We start from the raw sequence: 14,224 nt of genomic DNA, 5'->3' as shown, positions 1-14,224 counted from the left end.
GGTTTCTGCTGGAAGATTTTGAAATGGTTAAGAAATGTATAATGATTATAATACTTTGAATGCATCTCTGTAATCAAGATTATGTCCTTGTCTATCCTCACTATGAGTTATTCTCAGGTATATTGTCCAGCATAACTTAAAGATGTGCAATGAAATCAAACACCAACATTGACACAGTTCAATAATAAAAGATCAGTATTCATGTATTCTGAATTTAATTTAGAGTTCCTTACTATCATAAAATGCCTAAACAGAAATTAAATATTAAATTCGCCTTCAGAATTCTCCATTGACTCACTCTATTTCATCGGGGGAAACACCCTCATAAGTTGACTTTACTGTTGATGCTTCTGGGTCAGGTGGAGACTCATGCCAGGGCTTTATGATCCTCCAGATAAGCCTCTCCTCACATTTGAATGCTCCATACCTTAAATAGTAGTGTATTCTACTACATTTTCTTTGCTGTAGCTTTCCATTCATTTGCTCACTTGTTCTGTCATTCTTCCTTCCCTACCTTCTACCACCCCTCTTATCTTTGGAAAAGGCTCAGCCCAGGCAGTGTAATTTAACCTGCTTAAGTCAGCTCCTATCATCCTCTGACACATCTGAGTTGGGCTGAAATTACTTGCTTAATTCCAATGCTCTTTTTATTCCCACTGCACTTTCCCTTTTCTCTTTGGCCCAAACATTGATCTATTTAAATATTCCTCAATCAGTGATTTCTGGGTCTGCAGAATTATCCACTGTTTAAACAAACATATTGACCTGCATTTTCCTGAATAGGATAAACCAAGTCGGTAGGTATTCTCCCAGGAAACTAACTTCCTAAATACATCCGGACAGCATTTGCTACCATCCTATACAGATTCCCTTTAATAAGTAGCTAAATTATTCCCATATGCCACATAACAATAGCTACTATAGATACAGACGTGTACACACACAGCCACATATATACCTTTGTGAGCCCAGGCAAATAAAGCAACATACACATGCACACACATACACACACACACAAGCAATAATAATGACTAAATAATGTATATAATTAAATGTCTGAATCATTTCTATATGCTTATCAGAGCACACTCTGCCTGTTTTATTTTGCCTGGAAGAAACAGAATATCTACAGTCTAATGATTTGACAAGAATATTTACCTTGAAATCACTGTTTCTCAATAACCTTAAAAATCCTGTTTGTGACAAATGGTAATTGTGGGAGTAGTGTTGCAAGACTGAGAAAAAACCTTGGAATTCAATCAGAGCAAAAAAATACATAGCCATGAGTGCCTGCTGTTCCCTACAACTGCTTCTATTTGCAAGGGAAGGTTGAGGAGGGTAGAGTTGTTGTCTTGCTTTTATCTGTTGGATGTGAAGGTGGATGTCAAGGCCAGGTGTGAGAAGGGAGTGGCTTGAGAAGTGAGTGCTCTCGAAGTGAGAAAATTAATAGAAAAAGAAAAGAATGTAGTTACAGAAGTAAGGTATACATTATAAATTAGATAATTTTTAGTGTCATTAAGAGATGCAATCTAGATTCTTTCAATGAAAGTTATATGATATTCACTTTGCAGCCTACCATCTAAGAGTTTGAGCCTATGGTGCACCTTATGAATGATCCATTGTACCTTTGATAAAATCATCATCCTAGACTTGAGTGAGAGGTTAAATTTCGCCATAACCATGTGCTAATTGGATTCAAATATTAAAGAAGTGACAGCAATTACACATGAGCATATTGATATCTTTGAAATCAGTTACAAAGTCAGCATGGTATTATAGCAATACACTGATGTAGAAACTTTGGAGAGAGACTATGCACTTTATAACTGGTATTACAAGTAGAGAATCAGAACTTGTGGTCTCATAGGGGGTCAATAAATTAGGAAGTCTGAAAACAATCAGAACTTTTACAATTAGAAATGTATATTAACTAAGTTTTCATAGGCTTTCCCCACTAATCTAAGTTTTTTTTGGTTTGGTTTGGTTTGTATTAAGTGACTATGACTTTATCTATCATTACAAGATCTATAAGGTAGCCATGTGGTTAGAATGTAGATCCCATCTGACCAAATTCCACAAAGATCATAACATTTTTTGCTTTCTAGAGGCAAGAAAATATTTTATTTGTCCATCACTGTGGATGTAATCAATCACTTTGGTGATTCATCACCATAATCACATAATTACTTTGGTAGGGGGAATGTGTTACGGTTATTGACTAGCTAACTGGGACTTAACCCTGAGAGAAATAGTTCTTCAAAAAAAACCTCATACCTTAGTTATCACCAGGAGAAGGTGTAATTAGCAAATAGCAGCTGTCTTCTAAAAAGAGGGTAATACTCAAGGCTGCTGTCCTGTGCAGTAGATGGAGACTAGGTTTTTTTGGAAATAAGTTTTCTGGTGAGGCTTTTAATTATACAGATTTCAGAAGCTTGATATGGGTAAGGACTGATTATTACTGGCATCTTGAAAAATTTATAGGCAAGTAAATGTCAGGGATTGAGATAAAGAACATTATCATAGTTATAGTAAGTTACAGAAATGCATCAGTGTATGGTATCTTCACCAAGTGGGGTGAGTAGAGGCAGTTGGAAAGTCTTGTAGGAACTATCACTAAGGATGCTTGTGATATGTGCAAGGGAGTTAAGACAGATGATAAAACCATGAGAAATAAAGGCCAACCAATCATTTCTAAAATAATCTAGTTTGGCATGGACCTGGAAGGAAAGAAAACTTTAAAAAGTAGGACTGAGTGCTACAGATCACATTTATTTTCATTTTCTTCAAGAGATTTAAATATTTTTTGCTTACTTTGGTTTCTGGATTCACATTTCTATTAGTGTAACAAAATGCTGATAAGGAACTACATGTTTCTTTCAGAATATGTGATTTATTCATTCATTAGATGCTCAAAATATGTCCTTGGGTTAATTCAGATAATCAAAGAACGATCAATTTTAACCACATTAGTTGGTCTAGAATTGTTTTTATTGAACTAAAATTAGTTTAACATTATGTTGCAAATTTGAAGAACTTTAAGAGATCTAGTTCCGGGGCACCTGTGTTATGAAATGGTGGTGATCTTATTGATCACTGAGTTGCAGCATTTTATTTTTATGAGGATTTATGGGAAGTTATTTTCAGTGACTCTGTAATAGGAGTTACTGTATCTCTTCCTTATCCAAAGTGGTTTTTGTATTATGAACACTGGGAATCATGTCCCTGATTTTCTCCCATTTTCCGTGAGCAACCTGAAACCCCAGAGTCAAATTAGTGATGGACCTGTCTGATATGTATACTACTTTCTCTAACATAAGCTACGTAATACTAAAATTGATTATTACCATTTTTATTATCACTGTAAAAAAGGGTATATCTGTCTGGTCCAGGGTTTTTTGTTTTGTTTTGTTTTGTTTTGTTTTTGATAGACTATTAGTTACTGGCTCAATTTCAGAACTTGTTATTGGTCTATTCAGGGAATTGACTTCTTCCTGGTTTAGTTTTGGGAAGCTCTATGTATCCAGGAATTTTTCTATTCTTCTAGATTTTCATTTTCTTTTCTTTTCTTTCCTTTACTTTCCTTTCTTTTCCTTCCTTCCTTCCTTCCTTCTTTCCTTCCTTCCTTCCTTCCTTCCTTCCTTCCTTCCTTCCTTCCTTCCTTCCTTCCTTCCTTCCTTCTTTCTTTTCTTTCTTTCTTTCTTTTATTTTTTTGAGACAGAGTCTTACTCTGTTGCCCATGCAGGAGTGCAGTGGAGCAATCTCATCTCACTGCAACCTCTGCCACCCGGATTCAAGGGATTCTCTTGCCTCAGCCTTCAGAGTAGCTGGGATTACAGATGCCCACAAGGACAACTGGCTTTTTTAATTTTATTTTCAGTAGAGACAGGGTTTGGCCATCTTGGGCAGGCTGGTCTTAAACTTCTGACCTCATGATCCACCTGCCTTGGCCTCCTACAGTGCTGGGATTACAGGTGTGAACCACTGCGCCCGGACCATTTCTTCTAGATTTTATAGTTTATTTATTTAGAGGTGTTTAAAATATTCTCTGATGGCAGTTTGTATTTCTGTGCAATCGGTGGTGATACCCCCTTTATCATTTTTTATTGTGTCTATTTGATTCTTCTCTCTTTTCTTCTTTATTATTCTAGCTAGTGGTCTATCTGCCACATTAATCTTTTCAAGAACATTGTGAAAGACAGTGTGGTGATTCCTCAAGGAACTAGAACCAGAAATATTATTTGCCCCAGCAATCCCATTACTGGGTATATACCCAAAGGATTATAAATTATTCTACCATAAAGGCACATGCACACGTATGTTTATTGCAGCACTGTTTACAATAGCAGAGGAGTTGGAGAGTTGGAAACAACCTAAATGCTTATCAATGATAGACTGGATAAAGAAAATGTGGCACAATACACTATGGAATACTATGCAGTCATAAAAAAGAATGAGTTCATGTCCGTTGCAAGGACATGGATGAAGCTGAAAACCATCATCCTCAGCAAACTAACACAAAAATAGAAAATTAAAAACCAGATATTTGCACTCATAAGTGGGATTTGAACCCTGAGAACACATGGACACAGGGAGGGGAACATCACATGCTGGGGCTTGTCGTGGGGTGGAAAGCTAGGGAAGGGAAAGCATTAGGACAAATACCTAATACATGCATGGCTTAAAACCTAGATTACAAGTTGATAGGTGCAGCACACCACCATGGCACAGGTATACCTATGTAACAAAGCTGCACATTCAGCACATGTATCCTAGAACTTAAAGTAAAATGAATAATAATAACAATAATAGAGTACAAAAGAAGAGTGACAATGGTAGTATTAGTTGGACTAGTAGCAATTGATGTTAATAAATCGCTTAGTATGCTGGGCCCAGTGGCTTTTACCTGTAATCCTAGCACTTTGGGAGAGTGAGGCAGGAGAATTTCTTGAGGCCTGGAGTTCAAGACCATCCTGAGCGATATAGCAAGACCCCATCTCTTAAAAAATATCACGTACTACATATTAAGCAATGGATTAAGCTGCTATCTTATTTTTAATTTTCTCTCTAAGTATAGATTGCTTGATCATATCACTAACATAGCTTATGATTTTATTGTGTCAGTAGCTTATAAGTAATGGGAAAATGATGGAAAGGAAAAGCAAAATAAATTAGAAAGTCATTTTATTGTTCTCAAATATGAATAGTGGTATTTTTTAAATAATATCCTTATCTAATCAAGAAAAACAATTTTTCTTTTCTACAGGTAGGCACTATTACTATTTCTCTTATAATGACTAATGGCTAATCATTGCAAAGGTAAATTCTAACTGAAGATTTTATAAACCACTGCTTATATGTTTATTTAAAAAACACTATAATCTCATTAAAGGCAGTTGATTTTTGTCTCCACAGTGAATACCACTGTGCAAATAAGGGACTGGTAATTTTTTGATAAGAAAATAAATGGATCGTGACATTTTTTAAGGCATCAGTAGGAATTGCTAAGTAAGAGAGCAAAAAGTTGTCTAAAATGAAACTGTATTCACAAGGTTAGATTACTGATTAAATGGGGTACTGAAAAAACCAGCAACAAAAATCTGTTTTCTCCAAATGAAAGCTCCGGAGTCCATAAGAAAGCATGATCTTATTAATTCAAATGAAGTCCCTGTTAGGCAAAAATAATTTAAATTGAAAATGTTCAGAAATGTTTTATTTAAATGCCTCCAGTGGAGTTCTTTCAATCAAAACCTGAAGTGCCTGAAGTGCTCAGCAGTCATTTTGGCTGTCCTGGTGCCACAGAGGTCACATGGTGGCATTGCAGACCCCTGTCATATACTCCTGTCTCTTGCCATAAACATCTCACTTGCAGTGGAAGAAGGTAATTAAAATATTTCTGCAGTGAGGATATAGGTACTTAAAGAAGAGGTCTGAGGTACACAAACGAAGGCTTTATGAACTAAATTTGTCTGCTGTGCTGCAGCCAAAGAGACAGCATCTCCCCCTTACAATCGTGTTTTTAATTTAGACATGTTATGCATGATCAAAAACAACAACAGCCATTTCCTTTGTACAAAGCTTATCACTTATAAATCATGACAGTACCATAGCTGCATTAATTTGAAGGATTCAATAGATAACAGTATCCCAAAACTACTTAATTTTTTTTCTCATACCCCACAGAAACAGAAGTAAACAAACTAGTATTTTCTGTATTTTCATATAAAAATTATATGGTGATGCACAAGGGGGGAGGCATATTTAGACAGCAATTTATTTTAAAAGCTATCATAATTGAAAAGTGATAATTGATGAACAGAGAGTGAAAAGATGGATAGATAAAGCAAATGTGCAAAATGAATGCTGATATCTAGATGTCAAGTAAACAGATGTTCACTGTAAAATTGTGTTACATTTTTGGTATTTTTGAAAATTGTCATAGTAAAATGTTGCAAACTATAGGTTTATTACAGTTTTAAGATATATAAAATGAGCAATGTTTCACAATACCAAGAAATACCAAGCAATATTTCACAATAGCCAATTATATTTTGAAAACGAAAAATAAACTGAGTCCATTGCCAGTATGCTCTCTATATGTCGCTAGGTATCTGAACATTGGACCTCTTTATGCGTTTGTTTAGACACTAGCTCTTTGCTCTTTGTAGTGCTAACCAACTCTACTCATCAAAGGCAATGCCAGGAGGAGTTACTGATCCATTTATTTTAATGAACCTCCAAGTTGATGACTGCATTTCATCCTAATCTATTAAGTACTAATCAATCCAGTGATGATCAAATACAAAACTTGTCTCCTTAGAGTGTAAACTGGTTACTAGAGTTAATGATGACCATATACTGCCTTTGCATTTTGCTTCTACGTTTCACTCTCTTGTGATAGTGTACGTATTCTAAAGGATATCACCATAGGATTTTCAATAAATTCTAGATAGGATAATATATCAAAATGATGAAGCAAATGTTTGGGAGATGGGTTGGGGTTCCACTAACAGGTAGTACATGAACATTACTAAGATTATATTCTCCTTATCACTGAAATATTGATTCGTGATGTTCTGGAAGCTTAGAACTCGAAACAAGCACTTGCTTTAGACAAAGTTGATACTTTTATTAACACAAAACAATGATTTATAAATAAAAACTGTACCAAAATTTTTAGAAAAAAGGTGAGAAATTCTCCTGCCACAGTCTCCCCAAATTCTCCACTCCCAGTATAAGCCACTGGGCCCAGCATAGAAAGTGATTTATTTATATCAATTGCTACTAGTCCAACTAACACTATCATCATTACTCGTTTCTGTACTCCTTTATTATTTTTTTTTATTTTACTTTGAGCCGTGCATGTATCAGGTATTTGTCCTAATGCTCTCCCTTTTCTTGTCTCCCACCTTTTTTCTAAAAGTTTGGTTAATAGAATCCTAAAAGCCTGCAGACATTGGGGTCGGGAAGGCGATAGATCTCCCTCACAGCTCAGATCTGAGACTAGAAACAAGGCCTGTTTCATTCTTAAGCCTCATTTTTCTAATTCATGATATTGCGACCATAGTATCATTCTACTTTTCAGGCTTATTGTGAATTATCCAACGAAATCATAGATATTAAATACTTTCCATAACACCTGTAGAATAGGAAGTCATCAAAAATGATGATCATTAAATAATAAAAGTAAACTAATATAGACAATGATCATTATCATTAATACCACCTTTCAGTAATTAGTATTAGTGGGTATTTAAAACTAAATACATATCATCTCATATGTTTGCAATTAGTTTGCAATGATGTATTTATGTACAGTAGTAGCAGGCAGTAAAATGCACTCAAATTTTATAAAATATGATTTGTCACAGCATCAAAATTTATAGGACATTTATTCATATTAGATTATTCTTGAGGATTTTTTAATGATTAATGATAGGTCACTGCATCATGAACCAAAATGAAATAAATGTCTGGAAAATATTTTGAACACAAATATATGCATCAGAATAATTTATGTGTTTTTAAAGTTAGTATATGTTGAATACTAGAAAATTGTAATTTTATTCTCAAATGTTAGCAAAGAAATATTAAAAAAACAAAAGGATTTTTTTCTCATTATTAGAATCTATATGAATTCTATTTATATGAAATAGAATTAACATTTTGTATAAAAATTCCATAGTATATATGAATTCCAATTAATAGGAATTAAATTATTATATTACACTTTCTATGTAATAATAAAAGTTGGCATCATAAACACAGGCGTAATAAAAGCTGAGGTCTTGAATTAAGTTAAATACATTGCAAAATGAGAAAAACAACATTTAAAATACTTTTATTTGAAGAACATTAATTTGAAAGAAATGTTTTATGTTATACAAGTGGTACTGCCAATCATCGATACTTCATCTCTCCTTCCACTCATTCATTTAATCACTCATACCACAAGCACATACTGAGGACTTACTTCAGGTTTGCTTTATGTCCTGCCTGCCTGAATAAACCCAGCCTTCATTTCTGGTTTTTAATCATTTCTGTTTTTCTGAAAATATTATCTACTGCACCATTTGTTCAAAAATCTCATCATAGGGCATTGTAATGTCATAATACATTGTCCTAAGAGATGCTCCAGTGTTTGGTATATCCTGTATTTCCTCAACTAAGAAACACTGATCACATTTCAACATTCTTTGAATAAACAAACATATTAAATTGTACAATTTTTATTTTGAACTTTTACACATATGGTCCTAGTGAAGATTAAGCTGACTTATCATTTGTTGCATTAATTTGGATTAACCTTTGATCATGTAGTTATTCAAGATTATTAAATAAAATGGAAGACATTTTATTTTTTTAGTCTGTCCTCTGTAATTGTGTATAATAATATGATGTGATAGTTAATACTGCCAACTTGATTGGATTTAAGGCTGCCAAGTATTGGTCCTGGGTGTGCCTGTGAGGGTATGACCAAAAAAAATTAACATTTGAGTCAGTGGGCTGGGAAAGGCAGACCCACACTTAATCTGGGTTGGCACCATGTAATCAGCTGCCAGTGGGGCTAGAATATAGAGGCAGACGGAGGAAGGTGGAAGGATCTGACTTGCTGAGTCATCTGGCCTTCATCTTGCTCCTGTGCTGGATGCATCATGCCATCTAACTTCGGACTCCAGGTTCTTCAGTTTTGGACATGAACTGGCTCTCCTTGCTCCTCAGCTTGCAGACGGCCTATTGTGGGACCTTGTGTTCATGTTAGTAAATACATAAGAAACTCCCCTTCATGTATATATCCATCCTATTAGTTCTGTCCCTCTAGAGAACCCTGACTAATAAATATGATTTGATATATATGTAAAGATTTCAGCTCCAGCCTCTGGAGGTCTTAGGCCCTGATGATAGTTCTGAGGTTACTATTTCACTTTCAGATTTTTCTCCCATGGATAATGGCCTCCCTTCATTGCCTAGGAAAATTTACATTCTCTTAAATGGTTTTCCATTTTATCTATATTTTAATAACATTTATATAAAATATTGGTATTCATTGTTATTTTTGAAATCTACACACGTGTGTTTATGTTGGCAATCTTTTTTTTTTTATATACATGGTTTCACTCTGTCACTCAGACTGAGTGCAGTGGCACAATCTGGGCTCACTGTAACCTCTGCCTCTGAGACTAAAGCTACCCTTGATCTTCCTGAGCAGCTGAGACCACAGGCACATGTCACCATGCCCAGCTAATCTTTTGCATTTTTGGTAGAGATGGAGTTTCACCATGTTTCCAAAGCTGGTCTTGAACCCCTGAACTTCAGCGAACCTCGCACCTTGGCCTCTGAAAGTGCTAGTATTACAGGCATGAGCCACCACACCCAGCTGTAGTGTATACTTTTACGTTATGTTTCAGATTTCTCTTTTTTTATTGGAGAAAAATGTGTAAATATTATGCTTTTAAAAATAACATTATACTTATTTTGTTATTATACTTATTAATTTGTTCTTACTATTAAGTTTTCTATATTTATTTCATAATCAGTGTGTTCTAAGTGTGTACTGAATCTTCCGGGATTATTTAACTATTTTTCTTGCTTAGAACTATCTTAATTCTAAGCAAGAAATAGGAGTATAGTGGATTTCGGTCTAATTTGTTTTCTCTTCATTTTATAAATTTACTTTATAGAGTTCAACAATTAAAAAATATAAAAATGCATACTTATGTACAAAATCCATACATATATTAGTAGTGTCCAGATATAATGATGTGTTTTGTGAAAATGCAAAGGAAAATAGAGTCTATACAACTCTAGGAAATAGAAAACAAGAGAAGACTTGCTTTACCAGATATCAAGACTGATTTTAACACTACAAAAATTAAAACAATGTGATACTGATTTGAAGTGAAACAAATACACCACAATAATTAAATCAAGAGTCCAGAAATAGATATATTTATAATACACCCATATATAAGTAAATCAAAAGAATGGCATTTCAAAACAGGGAAATAAGTCGTAAATTTTGTATAAATAAGTCGTATTTTGACAGCTAGCTAGGTATAGGGAGAAAAAAAGAAGGAAATTAAATTTACCTTATCTAATTCATACACATAAATACACACATAAATTACTCCAACTATAGTGAAAGGCAAGATAAATAAGCTTTTAGAAATAGTATGGAAGGATATATGTGACTTTGGTAGGAAAATATTTTGTAATGAAATATAAACACCAAATGCAGAGAAAAATAATTAGACTATATTATAAATAAGAACTTGGGTTTTCAGAATATACAGAAGAATAGAACTGGATTACTTCAAATGTCAACACAGAGTGTGTATCAAGAATCTATAATGGACATCTAAAGTCAATAATAAAATGAAGGCTAACCCTGTACCTGGGCCAAAGACCCAAATAGGCACTTCACAAAAAGGGATTGTTAAATATAGACCTTGAAGAATAGAAAATTTTTCAATCTGGCCTTCCTGTGACCTTAACCCTAATACTTTTTCCTCACCATTCCACTTGTTAAAGCCAAAATTGCCTACACAATATGTCCAGATTTTTTATGAGGACAGCATTATCCTGATAACAAAGATAGACAAGGACATTATAGGAAATAGATAGAAAAAAAAATCCCTGATAAACACAGATACAAAAATCCTCAACAAAATGATTCAACTGTGCACTGAAAGGATCACTCTCCATGACTGAGTGGGGATTATCAGAGGGATGCAAAGATGGGGTAACAGGAAACCTATTAACGTGAGACACCACAAAACAGAAAGAAGAGAAACGATTCTCTTCCCAGCCATCATTTCAATGGAGAATCTCTTTTCTCTCATCTCTCAATTCAGTTTTATCTCCACTGTTTATTAGAGATTCTAAAAAGTGTGTGGCATAATAATGACAAAGTTACTTATTTTTCAGTACAACTTTTTCTTAATTCTTTTATTTTTTGGTTTTACAGTGGGGATTCTGTAAGGGGGAATCTGATAATTGATTTTGTATAACCAGCTTATGCAGAAAACAGTTACCTAGTTATTCAATAAATATTTATCAGGCAACCACTATGTGCTGATAAAATAAGTGGAAATGCCTTGAGGAAAATGCTAAATGACTAGAGAACATTTCTAGGCAGCCTTGCATATTCACAAGATATTGTAATTACCAGGCTTCCCTGTCCCTTTATATATATTTTTTAATTGCATTTTAGGTTTTGGGGTACATGTGCAGAACATGCAAGACAGTTGCATAGGTACACACATGGCAGTGTGTTTTGCTGCCCTCCTCCCCTTCACCCACATTTGGCATTTCTCCCCAGGCTATCCCTCCCCAGCTCCCCGCCCCACTGTCCCTTCCCTCTTCCCCCCAATAGACCCCAGTGTTTGGTACTCCCTTCCCTGTGTCCATGTGTTCTCATTTTTCATCACCCGCCTATGAGTGAGAATATGTGGTATTTCATTTTCTGTTCTTGTGTCAGTTTGCTGAGAATGATGTTCTCCAGATTCATCCATGTCCCTACAAACGACACAAACTCATCATTTTTGATTGCTGCATAATATTCTATGGTGTATATGTGCCATATTTTCCCAATCCAGTCTATCATTGATAGGCTTTTGGGTTGTTTCCAGGTCTTTGCTCTTGTAAACAGTGCTGCAGTGAACATTCGTGTGCATGTGTCCTTATAGTAGAACGATTTATAGTCCTTTGGATATATACCCAGTAATGGAATTGCTGGGTCAAATGGAATATCTATTTCTAATGCCTTGAGGAATCACCACACTGTCTTCCACAATGGTTGAACTAGTTTACACTCCCACCAACAGTGTAAAAGTGTTCCTATTTCTCCACATCCTCTCCAGCATCTGTTGTCTCCAGATTTTTTAATGATCACCATTCTAACTGGTGTAAGATGGTATCTCAATGTGGTTTTGATTTGCATCTCTCTAATGACCAGTGATGATGAGCGTTTTTTCATATGTTTGTTGGCCTCATGTATGTCTTCTTTTGTAAAGTGTCTATTCATATCCTTTGCCCATTTTTGAATGGGCTTGTTTGTTTTTTTCCTGTAAATCTGTTTGAGTTCTTTGTAAATTCTGGATATCAGCTCTTTGTCAGATGGGTGGACTGTAAATTTTTTTTCCCATTCTTTTGGTTGCCGATTCACTCTAGTGACTGTTTCTTTTGCCGTGCAGAAGCTGTGGAGTTTCATTAGGTCCCATTTGTCTATTTTGGCTTTTGTTGCCAATGCTTTTGGTGTTTTGTTCATGAAGTCCTTGCCTATTCCTATGTCCTGAATGGTTTTGCTTAAATTTTCTTCTAGGGTTTTTATGGTGCCAGGTCTTACGTTTAAGTCTTTAATCCATCTGGAGTTAATTTAAGTGTAAGGTGTCAGGAAGGGGTCCAGTTTCTGCTTTCTGCACATGGCTAGCCAGTTTTCCCAACATCATTTATTAAACAGGGAATCCTTTCCCCATTGCTTGTTTTTGTCAGGTTTATCAAAGATTGTATGGTTGTAGATATGTTGTGTTGCCTCCGATGCCTCTGTTTTGTTCCATTGGTCTATATCTCTCTTTTGGTACCAGTACCATGCTGTTTTGTTTACTGTAGCCCTGGAGTATAGTTTGAAATCCGGTAGTGTGATGCCCCCCACTGTGTTCTTTTTGCTTAGAATTGACTTGGCTATGCGGGCTCTCTTTTGGTTCCTCTGAGGCAGGGAGCCAGGTGAGCAGGCTCGGTGGGTTTCATCCCCACAGGGGCAAACAAAATGGCAATTCAAAATGCTCCAGGTGGAGAGTTTCACTGCAGGCACAGCTGAACCCAGGACGGTGCAGCTCGGTGGGGGAGGGGCGTCCGCCCCTACTGAGGTACACTCCCATTGCTGACGCAGCCTGCCGTTGCTGAGGCAAGCTGCCATAACAGAGAGACTCCACCACAGGGCGGAGCCCGTGGCAGCAGGGCAGAGACTGCAGTGGAACCCGCGGCTGCAGGGCAGAGCATGCAGCAACAGGGCGGACCCCACATCAGCAGGGCGGAACATCAGCAGGCAAATAGTGACTAGACTGCCTCCTAGCTGGGCAGGATAGTGCAATGGACACTCATAAAGAAAGCCTCAACTCCCCGAGACAGAGCATCTGAGGAAAAAAAACGGGTTTTAAGAGTTCTGCTGCAGCAGACATAAACGTAGCAGCCTAACAGCCCTGAATGAACAAAGGAGCTCACAGCTTAGCACTTGAGCTCCTAAAAAGTACAGACCATCTCCTCAAGCAACTCCCTGACCCCTGTATATCCAGAGTCACCTCAAAAAGGACTGATCAGACTGACATTAGGCGGGCATCATTCTGGGACAAAGATAGCAGAATAATAAACTGGTAGCATCCCTCACTGTTCTGCAGCTGCTATAGGTGCACCCCAGACAAGCAGGGCCTGGAGTAATCTCAGCAGTCGTACAGCAGAGGGGCTAGACTGGTAGAAGAAAAACCAAGTAACAGAAATACATCATCATCAACAATCTGGGCGTACACTCAGAGACCCAATTGAAAAGTCAGCAACTACTCAGACGACAGGTGGATAAATCCACAAAAATGGGAAGAAACCAGCGCAAAAAGGAAGAAAACACCCTTTTTATTTATCTTCTTTGAGGCAGGCAGATGTTCCTTTGTCTCTTATTTTATTTCCCAAATGAAAAATATAAAAGATGTATCTGCTTTTCTACTATGTGATATTC

Source organism: Callithrix jacchus, chromosome 2, assembly GCF_049354715.1.
Source record: "Callithrix jacchus isolate 240 chromosome 2, calJac240_pri, whole genome shotgun sequence".
Taxonomy (NCBI): domain Eukaryota; kingdom Metazoa; phylum Chordata; class Mammalia; order Primates; family Cebidae; genus Callithrix; species Callithrix jacchus.
Note: the sequence above shows the minus strand (reverse complement) of the source record.